The sequence below is a fragment of the Pleurodeles waltl genome, chromosome 5, assembly GCF_031143425.1.
Source record: "Pleurodeles waltl isolate 20211129_DDA chromosome 5, aPleWal1.hap1.20221129, whole genome shotgun sequence".
Taxonomy (NCBI): domain Eukaryota; kingdom Metazoa; phylum Chordata; class Amphibia; order Caudata; family Salamandridae; genus Pleurodeles; species Pleurodeles waltl.
In genome coordinates, this window is record NC_090444.1 from 659083527 (window position 1) to 659101727 (window position 18201).

Below are 18201 nucleotides of genomic sequence, written 5' to 3' on the forward strand. Positions count from 1 at the left end.
TCCAGTATTTAGGGCCTCCCAGAACCGAGAAAGATAGATTCCTGTAACCTAAAGAAGAAGAAGGACTGCTGACCTGAAGCCCTGCAGTGAAGACGGAGACGACAACTGATTTTGCCCCAGCCACACCGGCCTGTCTCCCTACTTCGATGAAAACTGCAATAGCGACGCATCCAACAGGGACCAGCGACCTCTGAAACCTCAAAGGACTGCCCTGCATCCAAAGGACCAAGAAGCTCCTGAGAACAGCAGACCTGTTCAACAAACTGCAACTTTCTGCAACAAAGAAGCAACTTTAAAGACTCCACGATTCCCGCCGGAAGCGTGAGACTTTCCACTCTGCACCCGATGCCCCCGGCGCGACCTGCGGAAAACAAACACCTCAGGGAGGACTCCCTGGTGACTGCAAGCCCATGAGAAACCAGAGAGGACTCATCTGAGCCCCCACAGCGACGCCTGCAGAGGAAATCCAGAGGCTCCCCCTGACCGCGACTGCCTGTAACAAGGGACCCGACGCCTGGAACCAACACTGCACCCGCAGCCCCAAGGACCTAAGGGAACCGAACTCCAGTGCGGGAGCGACCCCCAGGTGACCCTCTGCCTAGCCCAGGTGGTGGCTACCCCGAGGAGCCCCCCCCCCCCCTGTGCCTGCCTGCATCATTGAAGAGACCCCTGAGTCTCTCCATTGCTTTCAATACAAAACCCGATGCCTGTTTGCACTCTGCACCCTGTGCCGCAGAGGGTGTATTTTCTGTGCCTGCTTGTATCCCCCCCGGTGCCCTACAAAACCCCCCTGGTCTGCCCTCCGAGGACGCGGGTACTTACCTGCTGGCAGACTGGATCCGGGGCACCCCTGTTTCCATTGAAGCCTATGTGTTTTGGGCACCTCTTTGACCTCTGCACCTGACCGGCCCTGAGCTACTGGTGTGGTAACTTTGGGGTTGCCTTGAACCCCCAACAGTGGGCTACCTTGGACCCAACTTTGAACCCTGTAAGTGTTTTACTTACCTGTGAACTTAACAATTACTTACCTCCCCCAGGAACTGTTGATTTTTGCAGTGTCCACTTTTAAAATAGCTTATTGCCATTTTTGTCAACATTGTACATGCTATTGTGATTATTCAAATTTCCCAAAATACCTGAGTGAAATACCTTTCATTTGAAGTATTAGTTATAAATCTTGAACCTGTGGTTCTTAAAATAAACTAAGAAAATATATTTTTCTATATAAAAACCTATTGGCCTGGAGTAAGTCTTTGAGTGTGTGTTCCTCATTTATTGCCTGTGTGTGTACAACAAATGCTTAACACTACCCTCTGATAAGCCTACTGCTCGACCACACTACCACAAAATAGAGCATTAGAATTATCTCTTTTTGCCACTATCTTACCTCTAAGGGGAACCCTTGGACTCTGTGCACACTATTTCTTACTTTGAAATAGTATATACAGAGCCAACTTCCTACAACTCATCTGGACTGTTTTGCGGAGAAGGACTGACGCCCTGCTTGTTGCCCTGCTGGCCTCTGACTCTGCTGGAAGGACTCTGCCTTCCCCCTGAAGTGCTCTCCAAGGGCTTGGATTGAGCTTGCCTCCTGTTTCTGAAGTCTCAGGGCCAACAATGACTTCACCTCTTCAAGAAAATCCTTGTGCATAGAAAATCAACACAACACCTGCAGAAATTGTTGCAAAGCCTGCATCGTAGCGGGAAAATCACCACGCCGCCGACTGGAATGACTCAGCACTGACTTCCCAATGGAAAATTCGATGCAGCGCCTGTATGCAACACAAAATTAAATGCTTTGCCTGTTGGATCGATGCAGCGCCTGCTCCTTCCATCAGAGTGTCAAGGATTTTCAACGCATTGTCCATGGGCGTCAAAATATCACCACATTGCAGTAAGGAACAAAGACTGTGCTCCTGAAAAAAGACACAACCACTTGCGGAGTGGAAAGAAACAATGCATCACCTGTGCCGTGCCAGAAAATCCGATGTAACACCTTATTTTTCCACACATCTCCTTCTCTGTGGTCTCCGTGCATCATTATTTTTGACATCTCAGGTACTGTGTGTTACAAAGAAACAACTTTTGATTTCTAAGGATTGAGACTCTTTTAAACCTTTTAAAAGTGATATTTCAACTTGTGCTTCCCTTTCTGACTGCCCAGTGCCAAGCTACCAGAGCGTGGCTACAGAATAATTTGGATTGTGTTGTGACTTACCCTGACTAAGATTGTGGTCCCTACTTAGACAAGGGTGTATACCTCTGCCAACTAGAGACTCCATTTCTAACACCCCCCCTGGTGTGACACGGTAAAAACAAGTCTCCCCATCTGCTACTGCAAGCTGGGAGAGCAGTTTTAAACTGCTAGCCTGATTTTGCAATGTAAAGCAATGGCAAAGAAATCCAGTCCTCTGCAATTTATGTAAGTCAGGCCTACTGTGCCCTAAGGTGGGGTGAGGCATATTTCATTGGCACAGCATATATTTTACATGTTCTGCCAGTGAAAATGTGAAACTGTCATTTTTACTGTAGAAAGCCTTGGTTGCCCCATGGCGAGTGGAGGGTTAAATGCTGACCCCTTAGCTGTGCTAAGTCTTGAACTCTGTAAACAAAGTTAATACTGCAAGTTATCAAACAACTCATCACATTAATCCCGACTTGAAGTCCAAGTCCAAACTAATGTAACTTGTAGCCGTGTGAAATTCATATAATGTTGTTACTTTGTTGACTTTAACTCCTCTGTGCTCCTGCACAGGATTTGTCCCTGAGTTAGATTTCTTCCCGCCTAGAGAGATGTGCAAATGACTTCCAGGAAAGGAGACAATAGAGACAATTGAAGCCTGCACAGGAGAGGCGTGTTACCTTTTCCTGGGAGGAAGCCACACAAATATTTGCCATAAAGCAAGCTTTAAAGGTGAAGCCACATTTGAAGATCAAAAAAGGATCACTTGGAATAGGGGCTGATCTATGTTTAGGTAGACAGGCTGGCACTCAAGAAGGAGAGTAGAAACCAGTTTCTAAACCAGTTTTTCAGAGGTGTGTAGCCTCCTTGGTAGCACACATCTGGGATGGACGAGTGAGCTCTGGACACCGAGAGAGGGGTTCTGTCATGTTTGACGTGGGTAGAATGGTGCATCCTGCATAGCCAAATGCCACACTTCTAGCAAGTGAATATCAGGAGGGAGGGAACCTAGAAGCCTATTGGCAACCAACCACAACTACCTTGAGGGCATTTTCAGGGCATAAATGGGGCTTCTCTGGCAGTCAGATATTGACTGGACTGGAAGACGGACCAAAGAAGGACTGCCCTGCTGCGCTGAGTAACTGGCAAATAAGGGATGCACTGGCATGGACCCAGCTGCTAAACCAGGTAGCTAGCAATGGAAAGGTACTGTGCCTGATCTGTCCTGCTCATGGAGCCCGGCTGAAGCAAGAGACTCCAAGGGGCAGTTAGCTGAGCTCCTGTTGCAGCACAGAGCCACATCAGCTGAAGAACCCTACTGGGGTGAGTTGTAGACAGGGAGAATGATTGAAAAATACATGGTGAGGGAAAAGGATTAAGGCCCTCATTACGAGTTTGGCGGGGCAGAGGCTGCCCGCCAAACTCGTACCGTCACCAGACCACTAGTCCGGCCAGAACACCACCGGCCCTATTACGAGTTCACCGCAGGGCGGGCAGTGAACAGGGCCTTAACATTGATGCCAGCTCGTAATCGAGCTGGCGGCAATGTGGTGGTGTGGCGGGTGCAGCAGCACCCACTGCACTTTCCACTGCCTGTAAATCGGGCATGGAAAGCGAGATGGGGCTGTCCATGGGGGCCACTAAAAGCTAAGAGCATGGGCAGTGCAGTGGCCCCCATGGGGCACCTCCTTTCTGACAGCCTTTACATACAGTAGTAATGTGGCTGTCCGACCGCCACAGCGAATCTGGTAGTCATAATACCGCCAGACTCGTAATGAGGACCAAAGATTTTTCAGATCAAGTTGTGAAATATTCTGTGGCACTACAATGCAGAACCGGCAGAATGAAACACTCAGCAACCAATTGAGACAGATCAACCACAAAGTAAATGTGATTAAGAGAAGTGTGTATAATTTATTAGGCCAAATCCGAAGGCATGAGTCCATAATTACCAGGCTAGCAGGAAGTCAACTCACTGACTCTTGCAAATCATAAAAGAGTACCTGTTGAGACAGTCTTTAGGTCTGCTCCGAAAAATAATGATTATTCATAAACATACAATTATTAGCATTATTGGGTTACACAAAAGATTAGAAGTTACTGATGTCTCCCTTGATGTAGACGTTAATGAATTTTGATGACAATATAGGAGGTATTCAGGATTTTATCAAGGCATAAAACTGCCAGGGCTTATCATAGACAAATGTAATCCAAAATATGTATGTTAAGTCATTCAAACAAAGCAATTAATTTTGCAGTGGAAACAATATTCACCTATAAAATTGTGGGGATCAGTGTATCCATGATGACACAAAAGAACAACATTAGAGATTAACCTTTCAAGAGGCGAATAAGCTGTTGGAGAAACAGATCCAGGACTCAAATAACCTCAGTCTTTTCAGAATTATGACAGCAGGTATGAAACAACTTTTTCTACTTTGATTGAGGTTAGTGAAGTTTAGTACACATTAGTAGCCTAGACTTAGCAGTTAAACTAAATGATTTTTAAATGATTGTCTAGCTGAAAACTCAGTATTTTGTCTCACCCTTTCATCCGTGATGTGAGCTTCAAAAGTCTGTAAGTTGTTCAAGCAGACATTTAGGCACTGAACTAGAGTACTGAGGATGGTATTCACACAGTCCGGGTAATGTTATCTGTCGCCCTGAGGGAGTACCCATCAACCAAACTTAGAGATATCCGCAGAACTAGCAAACATCTTCTGCACTGGCAGAAACCATAGTCACAGCAGGTCCGCAGCCACGGGTTGGGGGCCGAGCAGGACTGGGCCAGCCTGTATTTTGTTGTATCCCCCTAAACAATACAGTCTTTGCTGTTTTGTGGCACTATTACTTGTTTTGGCCCACTGCTCATTGCTCCTCTTCTCTTGATGATGATCTATGTCCGAGTGGCAGCTCCTCTCGCGGAGAAAGCAGTGAAAATGGAAGATAAACAGAAAGAGGCAAAGGAAGGGCTGTGGGGAAGTGTACTTTCCTCGCTCTACCTGCTGTGCCTCTAGGAACGAAGTTATCATCCGGTGGTGAAGCACTGTGGAGTCTGCACAGAACTCCACAATACTCTGCGGCTCAGGGAACAGCTTCTGTTACTCTCCCAGCCCAGCAGACAGTGTCCTTGTGACAGGCAGCACAGTGCCTCACAGTTGTGCAGCTGATTTTAATGCAACTGCAGCTACCAGCCTCTCACTGTAACTTGTGCCCTCGGTGCCGCAGCAGCCACCATCAACCGTAGTATCTGTAAACTGCAGCATACGGCGCGCGCTGTACTTGCACAGTTATTGCAGCACCATTGTACCAAGCATAAGATGGACAGCAAGCCAGTACAAGCAACCAGCGGCCCTCGGGATAGCTGAGGGAGCAAATGTCGTTGCCTGCTGCTCTGCAAGTAAGGCCTGTAGTAAAAATAAACGAGGAAGGACCCCTTTCCCATAAGATGTGGGCGAGTCAACAAATGAACAAGGATCTGAGCTAAGGGTCTAGCTTTGCTTTAAAGAGTACGCACCAGAGCTGAGCCATGGAAATATTTGGCACGTTAGTCATGCAGCAAACTTTATGTAGAAAACATCTCATCAGATTCAAAAACATTATTTAAGCATTTGTAAATTGCAAGTCTTTCACCTCCAGATTAAATTACTGATCTGAGAGGCATTTATGAAGAAATGGGTAGTTTTTAAATTTAAAAGATCTCTGCAGATCTCTGTCCTCTGCCAGTTTACAGTGCCATTTATGAAGACGGGGAGTTGAGTAAACGTTAAAATGCTCTATTTTGTCTGTCTCCTGCCTGAACTTGCCCTTGCTTGAAAAGAGGTCGATTGGGAAAATATAGTACCCCAACTTCTTTCCAAAATCTCCTGCTCTAAAATATTGACATGTACAGTGATGTGTTCGGCAACGTTATTGCCTATGCATCAGTACATAAGAGACTTTTTCTTTTGTACAGCCCACATCCTAAACTCCCATATTTTAAGATGTTCTCGTGAATAATAATCAAGAAAATAACAATATGGTATACAGTGAAATAAAACATTTGCCTAGGATCACACACAATTTGATCAGGTGCGGAACCGGGATTGATCCCATGTTTTATAGTTTTACAATTTAGGCACTAGCTGGGAATCTCTTTCTTTCTACAGTTTTGCATCAAAAGTTAATGCATTGACTTTAATTCTTTGCAAATGAGCCTAAAGCATGGGTGGGAGGCAGAAGCGACATTAAAGGTTGCCTCGTGTTGAGCTCAAGGCACTAAGAAGACATCAAGCTGAGCTAGAGCAGGCATCTGGCTTGAACTTTCAGTGTGCCGCCGACCTCTACTTTTTTAATGTTATGTTAATTAATATGTAGTTGTATAGCATGTAACTAATCCAGGAGAGTATCCGGGGGCTGAGGAAGGAGGTGTATGCGCTGGGGTGGGTGACAGCCCGGGTCTTCAGTTTCTTGGTGAATTGTGGAGGAGGCTCTGATATGTAGTACTGTGGTAGAAGAAGGTGCGACCGATGGATCTGGTTCTAAATACGGTGTGTGTGTGAGTAGGTGTCCAGCTGACTAGCGGTGACTGGTAAATTTGTGGATGTTTGTGCGATTGTTGAGGTATGTGGGGAGAATGTTCTTTAAGCCTTTGTATGTGTGTGTGGGGAGTTTGATGAGCACTTGTTTGTGGATTGGGAACCAGTGTAGCGCCATGAATCTGTGTTTACTTGGTTGATGAGTTGGTTCTGGATTATTGATGCAAGGTTCTTTGCATGGGCTGCTGGGAGGGGAGTGCATCCAAGTTTGGCAGGCCACCAGGTGGAGACCCAGAGTGGGCTGTCTATGCGTAAGATTACTGCTTAATTTTTTTCTGTGTTGAGCTTGAGGCAGGGCGTGATTATTTCTTATATTTTCCATCACTTTTGCTAGGTAGGATGCCCGGGAGATAGGATAGTAGTTTTCTAGTGTCTTTGGTTCTGCTGAGGGTTTCTCGAGGAGTGGGAGTGCTGTGGCATGTTTCAGGGCCTTGAAATAGCACTTCAGATGACCCTCAGGCAAAACACAATAGAGGTGATCTCCAGAAATAGAAACACCTCTATATGAGCCCCCCATATTTTGAACCAGCACTCCAAATGAGTACTGTAAAAAACACAAAGGTAAATTGGGCACCAGACTGGAACACAAAATGCTAGAGGTCGCCTCTAAAAACTGGACAAATACAACCCTGAGTGGGCTTTAAGCAGTTGACACTCAATCCAGACGGCACTGCATGCATTAGATGAGACTGGACAGAGATAATTACAAACATGGGAGATCATCACCTTCTTACTGCATCTCTTTTCCCTAGCTGTATTAATAGATCATGGTTGCAGGCTCCGCAGATGTAGGGTCAGAGATTTGATTGTGCTCAGAACACAGGCTCTTGGGCAGATAGTTGTTTATATCATCTTAAATACAACAAGGGGGCTGTATATAAAGGCTAAGCATTTAATAAGGCCACATTTCGGTTTCAAGGGGTTTTAGGGACATCATAAACCACAAGGCCGAAGGCTTAGCGGCTTGTAAGTGCCACAAGAAACAGCAATGGCAATAAGGTCCATATCACACTTGTAATCCTTGTGTATTTTTTATTACCAATTTATTTTGGGTAGATAGCTTTAAAAAACTGTTCTTGACGTAGGGCCTGAGCAGGGAGACACACATCAACACCAGAAAATTGACACCGGGATACCAACATTGACACAAGGACCCTAATAAGATGGCAGCAGCACTGTCGCTTGATCACTGCTATAGGAGTCATTACAATGACATGGGGACACCTATATGGCTACAGCAACAAATGTAGCCTGACACTAGGACACTAACAGTGGGACTCTAAAACAAATATGTACTCTCATTTGGATAATAACACAATGAAATAAACATTGACACACGTCACATGCACAGGAGACAAAGACATAGGAACACCAATACTGCTATTGGAACAGTGACACTGGAGTGCTGACATGGGTCACAACCACTAATTCTAGGATACTGGAATGGGGGAGTTTTACTGGGACACTGACACGGGGACTCCAGCGCGCAAGGATTTTGACACTAAGACACAATACCAATACAGTAATATGTGATGAGGACACTGACTGGAAAGAAGAGACATTAGTTGTAGGAAGTTGGCTCTGTATGTGCTATTTCAAAGTAAGGAATAGCAGGCACAGAGTCCAAGGGTTCCCCTTAGAGGTAAAATAGTGGTAAAAATAGATAATACTAATGCTCTATTTTGTGGTAGTGTGGTCGAGCAGTAGGCTTATCCAAGGAGTAGTGTTAAGCATTTGTTGTACATACACATAGACAATAAATGAGGTACACACACTCAGAGACAAATCCAGCCAATAGGTTTTTGTATAGAAAAATATCTTTTCTTAGTTTATTTTAAGAACCACAGGTTCAAATTCTACATGTAATATCTCATTCGAAAGGTATTGCAGGTAAGTACTTTAGGAACTTCAAATCATAAAAATTGCATGTATACTTTTCGAGTTATTGACAAATAGCTGTTTTAAAAGTGGACACAGTGCAATTTTCACAGTTCCTGGGGGAGGTAAGTTTTTGTTAGTTTTACCAGGTAAGTAAGACACTTACAGGGTTCAGTTCTTGGTCCAAGGTAGCCCACCGTTGGGGGTTCAGAGCAACCCCAAAGTCACCACACCAGCAGCTCAGGGCCGGTCAGGTGCAGAGTTCAAAGTGGTGCCCAAAACACATAGGCTAGGATGGAGAGAAGGGGGTGCCCCGGTTCCGGTCTGCTTGCAGGTAAGTACCCGCGTCTTCGGAGGGCAGACCAGGGGGGTTTTGTAGGGCACCGGGGGGGACACAAGCCCACACAGAAATTTCACCCTCAGCGGCGCGGGGGCGGCCGGGTGCAGTGTAGAAACAAGCGTCGGGTTCGCAATGTTAGTCTATGAGAGATCTCGGGATCTCTTCAGCGCTGCAGGCAGGCAAGGGGGGGGTTCCTCGGGGAAACCTCCACTTGGGCAAGGGAGAGGGACTCCTGGGGGTCACTTCTCCAGTGAAAGTCCGGTCCTTCAGGTCCTGGGGGCTGCGGGTGCAGGGTCTCTCCCAGGCGTCGGGACTTTGGATTCAAAGAGTCGCGGTCAGGGGAAGCCTCGGGATTCCCTCTGCAGGCGGCGCTGTGGGGGCTCAGGGGGGACAGGTTTTGGTACTCACAGTATCAGAGTAGTCCTGGGGTCCCTCCTGAGGTGTTGGATCTCCACCAGCCGAGTCGGGGTCGCCGGGTGCAGTGTTGCAAGTCTCACGCTTCTTGCGGGGAGCTTGCAGGGATCTTTAAAGTTGCTGGAAACAAAGTTGCAGCTTTTCTTGGAGCAGGTCCGCTGTCCTCGGGAGTTTCTTGTCTTTTTGAAGCAGGGGCAGTCCTCAGAGGATGTCGAGGTCGCTGGTCCCTTTGGAAGGCGTCGCTGGAGCAGGATCTTTGGAAGGCAGGAGACAGGCCGGTGAGTTTCTGGAGCCAAGGCAGTTGTCGTCTTCTGGTCTTCCGCTGCAGGGGTTTTCAGCTAGGCAGTCCTTCTTCTTGTAGTTGCAGGAATCTAATTTTCTAGGGTTCAGGGTAGCCCTTAAATACTAAATTTAAGGGCGTGTTTAGGTCTGGGGGGTTAGTAGCCAATGGCTACTAGCCCTGAGGGTGGGTACACCCTCTTTGTGCCTCCTCCCAAGGGGAGGGGGTCACAATCCTAACCCTATTGGGGGAATCCTCCATCTGCAAGATGGAGGATTTCTAAAAGTTAGAGTCACTTCAGCTCAGGACACCTTAGGGGCTGTCCTGACTGGCCAGTGACTCCTCCTTGTTTTTCTCATTATTTTCTCCGGCCTTGCCGCCAAAAGTGGGGCCTGGCCGGAGGGGGCGGGCAACTCCACTAGCTGGAGTGTCCTGCTGGGTTGGCACAAAGGAGGTGAGCCTTTGAGGCTCACCGCCAGGTGTGACAATTCCTGCCTGGGGGAGGTGTTAGCATCTCCACCCAGTGCAGGCTTGGTTACTGGCCTCAGAGTGACAAAGGCACTCTCCCCATGGGGCCAGCAACATGTCTCGGTTTGTGGCAGGCTGCTAACTAGTCAGCCTACACAGACAGTCGGTTAAGTTTCAGGGGGCACCTCTAAGGTGCCCTCTGTGGTGTATTTTACAATAAAATGTACACTGGCATCAGTGTGCATTTATCGTGCTGAGAAGTTTGATACCAAACTTCCCAGTTTTCAGTGTAGCCATTATGGTGCTGTGGAGTTCGTGTAAAACAGACTCCCAGACCATATACTCTTATGGCTACCCTGCACTTACAATGTCTAAGGTTTTGCTTAGACACTGTAGGGGTACAGTGCTCATGCACTGGTACCCTCACCTATGGTATAGTGCACCCTGCCTTAGGGCTGTAAGGCCTGCTAGAGGGGTGTCTTACCTATACTGCATAGGCAGTGAGAGGCTGGCATGGCACCCTGAGGGGAGTGCCATGTCGACTTACTCATTTTGTTCTCACCAGCACACACAGGCTTGTAAGCAGTGTGTCTGTGCTGAGTGAGGGGTCTCTAGGGTGGCATAATACATGCTACAGCCCTTAGAGACCTTCCCTGGCATCAGGGCCCTTGGTACCAGAGGTACCAGTTACAAGGGACTTATCTGGATGCCAGGGTGTGCCAATTGTGGAAACAATGGTACATTTTAGGTGAAAGAACACTGGTGCTGGGGCCTGGTTAGCAGGGTCCCAGCACACTTCTCAGTCAAGTCAGCATCAGTATCAGGCAAAAAGTGGGGGGTAACTGCAACAGGGAGCCATTTCTTTACATTAGTATACTGAAGTGACTCTGAATCTAAGATAATAGAGACTCTGACACTGCCATGTTGTCCTTTGTGCACCGATACTAGAAAACTGACAGAGACTCAAACACTGACATGGGGGCACCAATACTTATATGGGATTTTGAATTGAAAATGTGACACTGGTTTGCTGACAGGGACACAAACATCCATAGTGGGAGAACAGTGGAGGCAGTGCAATGATACTGGAAGATTGAAAAGGGGATTTTAGGATACTCATGCTAAAATACTGAAGCTAGAACATAACACCAGGACAGTGAGGTGGCACAGAAGACTAACACAAGGTCACTCAATGAAGAGACACAACATTGGGGTACTGATCGGTAGTTGCTGACGTGGGTCACTGGCACGAGGACACTGACATGGAGACAATAATGAAGGGACACACACGATACTGACACTGAGGCACTGACATGGACAATGGATATTGCAACGCTGCCAAGTGTTACTGCCATAGTGGCACTGCATGGGAGCACAGACACTCGGGCAAGAGGACAGAAACACAGAGACACTTACAATGGGATGCTGTGCATGTGCAATGACACAGAACAACTAGTGGGAACAATGATCCTGGGATACTGATGCTGGGGAACTGACACCGGGTAGACAGAGAAATAAGGGCACTCACTTTGACACTGGAATACTGACAGGGAAAGGAACAGAGGGGAACTAACTCATTTGTACCAACATTTACATTGGGACACTTACCATGGAACAGTGAGAAGTCCTCATATTCTAACACTGAGACAATGACACAAGGACACCAGCATTGGGACACTGATGGATACTAAGGTGACATCAGGCACCAGCCTGAAGGCCCTGACAGGGGGCGCTAGCACTAGGGAACCAGAACTGACACGGAAAAACTATCATGGGTGACATTCATTAGGACACCAATAATTGCACATTAGTGTTGGTGCAGGGACACTGACACAGAGACTAACACGGGCACTGATGCACAATGACATAGAAACACAGGGTTAGAAATATTGATACTAGAATACTAGCATGCACATGGAAAATGTCATTGCTGCCACTGGCATACAATCCCAGATATGGGGAGACACTGACACTGTGATAGTTAAAGTTACATGATTGATTGAGCGCTGATTTTTTAAAGCACAGTTGCTTCTAGAAGGAAGTGTTCCACCGCTATCAAACTACCCAAAGGATGGGGTAAAAGATTTTGTCAATCAATTAGATTCTGGAGCAGGCTAACCAATTAGTTGGAAAAAAGGAAAGTTTTTATTTCAACGATCTCAAAAGGGTAAAGGGCCAGATGTAGGTAAGTCACAAATTGCGACTTGCAATTTGCGAGTCATAGCGACTCGCAAATTACAACTCGCAATTTGCGATGCAGAAAGGTGTCTCAGACACCTTCTGCGACTCGCTATGGGGTCGCAAAGACCCAGCTCATAAATATTTATGAGGTGGGTCGCAGTTTGCAACCCCATAGCGAGTCTAGGCACTCACGGGGATGGTGGCCTGCTGGAGACAGCAGACCACCATGTCTGTGACTGCTTTTATATAAAGCAGTTTTTTTTCTCTTTGCAGCCCGTTTTCCTTAAAGGAAAACGAGCTGCAAATAGAAAAAATATCGAAACCTTTTAGTTTCGGTTTCCTTCAGAGTAGGCAGTGGTCCATGGGACCACTGCCTGCTCTGAAAAAATAATTTTGTGAGCATTCACAAAGGGGAAGGGGTCCCATGGGGACCCCTTCCCGTTCGCAAATGAGTTACCATCCACTTCAAGTGGATGGTAACTGCGAGTTGATTTGCGACCGCTTTCACGGTCACAAATCAACTCTACACCGCGGTGCGAATCGCAAATAGGAAGGGAACACCCCTTCCTATTTGCGAGTCAGAAACACATTTTGCGAGTCGGTACTGACTCGCAAAATGTGTTTCTGCATCGCGTGAGGCCTTTTGTGCCTCGCAAACGGCATTTTTCGCCGTTTGCGAGGCGCAAAAGGCTACCTACATCTGGCCCTAAGTTTCCTTGGGTGCACAGGGTGCATGGCAAACTACTCCTGGCTTTAGATGTAATCAGTGCCAGAGAGCCCCCTATTCTAGACCACTGAAAGTGAGTATCGTAACTAGGAAAGCATTTGTGACCTGAGAGGTGAGACATGGATTATACCAGGTGAATATAGAAGACACGAATGAGCTTTTTTCTACATTGTATATAGATTTCTGGCATAAATATTAGGTCTTGTACATACACCTTTTATGGAGCAAGAGCCAGTGAAGTGTTTTTAGCTTGCAGGATATGGGGCCAGACTTCTTGAGGCCCATGACTAAGCAGACTGCAGTGTTTTGTAAGATTTGGACTTTTTGTAACAGGTGTTTTCGTAATCCCAAAAGAAGGAAATTACATTAATTCATCTTCCAGAAAATTTAGGCCTGGACAAGAATCTCCCATGGTGATGTTGACTGAAAGGAAAAATTATTTTACAACTCTTAAATGTCAGAAACCAGTGGAACATAGCTTGTAAATAAGATCGGGGAAAAGTAAATTCTGAATCGACAATCACTCCAAAATTTCATGCAGGGGGCAAGGGCAAGTTGAAAGCTCCCAGCTCCGACTGCCACCAGTTTTAAGGCCAGCTGTTTTTAGTACCAAATATCAGTCATCTAGTCCTGTTGCCATTTAATACAGGCAGATTGTTTTCATCCATTTGGCAATGTAAAGGAGATAGTTCTTTAAATTAAGAAGAGTTTCTTCCAGGGTTTCTTGTAGTTTGTGGGTCAAAAGTGTATCATCAGCATGAGTACGGATGGAAACTCCAAACGATTCTATGAGATTAGCCAGAAGAGCCATGTACAAGTGAAAGAGTGTGGGGCTTGGCAGGAGCCCTGGGCGGCACCAAACTGGACAGCCTGAGATGTGTAAGTAGGGCAGCATCATCAGTTGGGTCTGGCCCTGTAAAAAGGATGTAAACTAGGATAGGCCTGTACCTGAGATTCTGACTGCCCCATGTCGCTGGAGTAAAATGGAGTGGGATACAGCATCAAAACTGCAGATAGATCTAATAAAATCATAGCCACCACTCGATATACATCCAAGGTGTGTGATGTCTTCCTTGACTTTTACAAGGACTCCTTTGCAAAAACCAGATCGAGGTTTGTACAATAACTTGCCAGACCACACCCAGCTTTGTGCAGTAACTTGTTGGATTCCAAGAATGCTAATGAGCTGATTATGAACCTCCATCTCAGTCATTTTGGCAAAGAGAGGCAGTTGGGATGATATTTGGTAAAGACTGCAAGATCTAAAGAAATATTCTTTAAAAGGAGGCGAAATAATTGATTTCTTCCATTGGTCTGGTACTACACCAGAGATTAATGAAGAATTACAGGTTTGTGTATGATGTGGCAGGATGGTAGAGCTGTCTTTCTCAAGTGCTTTACTAGACAATTTTGTTTAAAATGTGTTGATGATTTAAATTCACCAATAAGAGTAAAAGTGGATGGGGGAGGTTCAATTCCAACAGACTACCTCTGGAATCTGAGAGATGTCCTCCATCAGGTCAATAACATTGCTGTGGACGAAGGAAGCTAAACTGTCACATAATGAATGATAGGTTGGAAGAGTTTTATCTTTTGAAAGAACTCTGCCTTTGATTTCCTGATATGTTTATAATAGTAAGTGGTCAGCGTATATTTCTTTCAAATGTGGTTCTTGACCTTTCTGCCAAAATCTTTTGAGTCTTTTGCAGTCTTTTTGTGTTTGCAGTTATTCAGTATACCAGAGGGCTAAGAGTTTAGTCTGTCTGGGTTTGAATGCTTTTATTAGTATCTCTTGGTCCAACGAGGATGATATCCTGCTCTGTATGGCATTAGATTGGTCTGGGGGTTGTCTTGTGTGAGGATATGACAGGAGGGATGTAGCACTTTATTCCAACCATCAGAGTTCAGTTTTTTCATGCTCTCGACAAGCATTTTGAAGAGGCCGAGGGCTGGGGAGAGTCATATGAAATTTTCAATTAAAACAAAACAATCATGCTATGATCATCCCAATTCAACTTGGAATACTTCGAAATTGATGCTACAGAAGGGGAACATAAAATGGCATCAAATGTATAGCCACCTTCATTGGAGGACTCCCAAATGTTTTCTAGATGTATAGAGGAGCAGTAATGACTACATTTAACAGTTTCCTTATCTGATTCTTTATTAAGATAGATTTTGAAATCATCCAGCAGAAGAATGTATTTGCATTAAGGAGACATGTTGTCTCAGGTTCAAAAATGAATTGATAAAAAGTATCTGCAGGCCTTAGTGGTCTGCTGTTGAGAATGCATTTAAAGGAGATCTTATGTGATATTTTAATAGTTAGGGCTAGTGTCTCTACTCCTTTGACTAGAGGAACATGATAACCCAAGACCACAAGATATTCTTTATAAAAGCAAGCCCCTCCATCACCCATTTTTGATGTGTTATCAAAATATTTAATAGGATAGGGAGACTGAGGAGCTAGGAATATTACTTGTGCAAAACCACTTTTCAATCATGTCTCTGTTGTGAAAAAAATAGTCTAAATTGGAGTCTTTAATTATATTGTGGATTTCAGAAAAGTGTATAACTACCTACTGTATATAGAGAAGTGCACATTTAGGAGATGGTGAAGAAGCCTTGGAATACCGACATTGGAATGGTGGACATTGGAATTTGGACAATGACACAGAAATTGAGCTGCGCATATTGACACTGGGGCACTGACATGGGTAGATAAACTATCAAACAGACATGAAGACATTGACTCTGTTACTTGGATACTGCTATTCAGACAAGGATGTGGGGACACTGATACATGCACCTTGGTACTGACGCTGACATTGGGAGCCATACATCAACTCTGGCATTGGGATAAGAAGATAGAGACACAGGGGCTCATTCTTACTTTGGCGGGCGGCGGAGGCCGCCCGCCAAAGTAACCCCGTCAGAACACCGCACCGCGGTCGAAAGACCGCTGCGGTGATTCTGAGATTTGCCCTGGGCTGGCGGGCGGCCGCCAAAAGGCCACCCGCCAGCCCATGGCAAATCAACCTTCCCACGAGGACGCCGGCTCAGAATTGAGCCAGCGTAGTGGGAAGGTGCGACGGGTGCAGTGGCACCCGTCGCGTATTTCGGTGTCTGCATAGCAGACACTGAAATACTTTGCAGGGCCCTCTTACGGGGGCCCCTGCAGTGCCCATGCCATTGGCATGGGCACTGCAGGGGCCTCCAGGGGCCCCGCGGCACCCCCTACCGCCATCCTGTTCATGGCGGGTTTCCCGCCATGAACAGGATGGCGGTAGGGGGTGTCTGAATCCCCATGGCGGCGGAGCGCGCTCCGCCGCCATTGAGGATTCCCCCGAGCTGTGGAAAGTCGGCGGGAGACCGCCGACTTTCCGCTTCTGACCGCGGCTGAACCGCCGCGGTCAGAATGCTCGAGGGAGCACCGCCAGCCTGTTGGCAGTGCTCCCGTGGTCGGTGACCCTGGCGGTCACCGGCCGCCAGGGTCAGAATGACCCCCACAGTGTCATTCAGACAGGCACTGAAAGTTACATAAGGTCACTTGCACTGGGACATGAGGGCAAAGAGACATGAATGCATAAACTCAAAGACTAGGCCTGTGAGATAAACTGGGAAACCATGGACACTTGGATGGGGGGCATAAGAACAAACAAATCTATGGTCCAAAGTAAACATTATTGTTCTTTGACAGCTCTTAGTACCAAGACGGCACAACATTGGCAATTGATTTTCATTAGCAATACTTCCTAAGTTTTATTCTTGAGACAATAAAGCAGCCTATCAACTCCCAACAAAATAATTCATCAGCCCTGCCAAAATTAACCAGAACTATGCGTCAGCCAATACACATTCACAAAACCTTCACAGTTTACTGCACATCAAGAAGGATATATGCTTTTTTGCTGTCACAGTAATGAAAGAGGGGTGTCAAACACCTGCTGCATTTGAAAGAGATTACAGGCTCCCCTTTCTTTTTTATTTGAACTTTAATTATTTAAGTTGCACTGCCTGTTTCCTGCACAGTCAGTGTAGAGCAAGCAACAGAAAGAGACTGTACTAGTGCCACTCTTTGCTAGTGGCTTAGAGTCCAGGCAGTGCTTAATCTGTAAAATATTAGTGCAAGGGATGGAGGTGTTTATTTGGAGGCCTTTATGCATTTTCTGAATACCCTCCTGCCAAATCCCAAGGTTGCCTAGTTTTGATTCCACAATGGGACTCTTTCTTGTACCACCTTACATTTCCTGTGTCATCTGTTTTAATCTTGCAGATTATTTTTTATCCACATTACACCCTTTTGTCACTATTCTCTATTTTTCTCTTTCACCTTCTGTATCTTTTCCTGTCTTTTGATCTGGGTCAAAGTCTGGTAATGAAACTGAACTCACACCACTTTGAATCATATACAAAAATAAAGAACTGTCTCAATGATCTGAAATGATGGATGTGCATCTACTTGGCTAATTCTAGCTCCATTTGAATAGTGGAAGTGAGCTCATTGCCACATTCACTTACTGAGCTGTGCCCATGTTTACCCAACAACATATGCTTACCTGGTATTTCTGTTCTGCTCTCTTTTTCATTGAGGTCTCTCCTACAGGAGGCACTGCTGACTGACAGTGGGATCACATTTTTGTATGTATCACGTCTGTGTACTCATACATGTGACAAAGTGCTTAGAACTGCCTTTATAACCCATTCAGCTTTTACCAATGATTATTACAATGCACCCGTAAATGAAGCATTTGTCACACATTTCCTCAAAGGTGGCTTGCTGAAGAATACACAGTCTCAGGTATACTTGCATTTATATTACATTCATTTTTAAATTTTTTCAAAACACCATTTGATACACATTTCCTGAAAGACTCCTATTGTTCTTTCACTAAGAGATATTAAGGGCATCATTTCCTATTGCTTATGACATATAGTTGTTGTAGGAGGCTGACTCCCTATATAGCATGCAAAGCTAGGCACAGTGTGCAGAGAGTCCGAGCAACCACGCGTTGGTTTACAGAGGTAAAAAGTAGACCACCTAATGCTCTAATTTTTAGCTTGGTCAAGTAGTTAGGCAAATCTCAGAGAAGTGCAAAGCATTTGTTGTACTCACAGTATCAATAAAACAAGACACACACTCAAAGAATAACT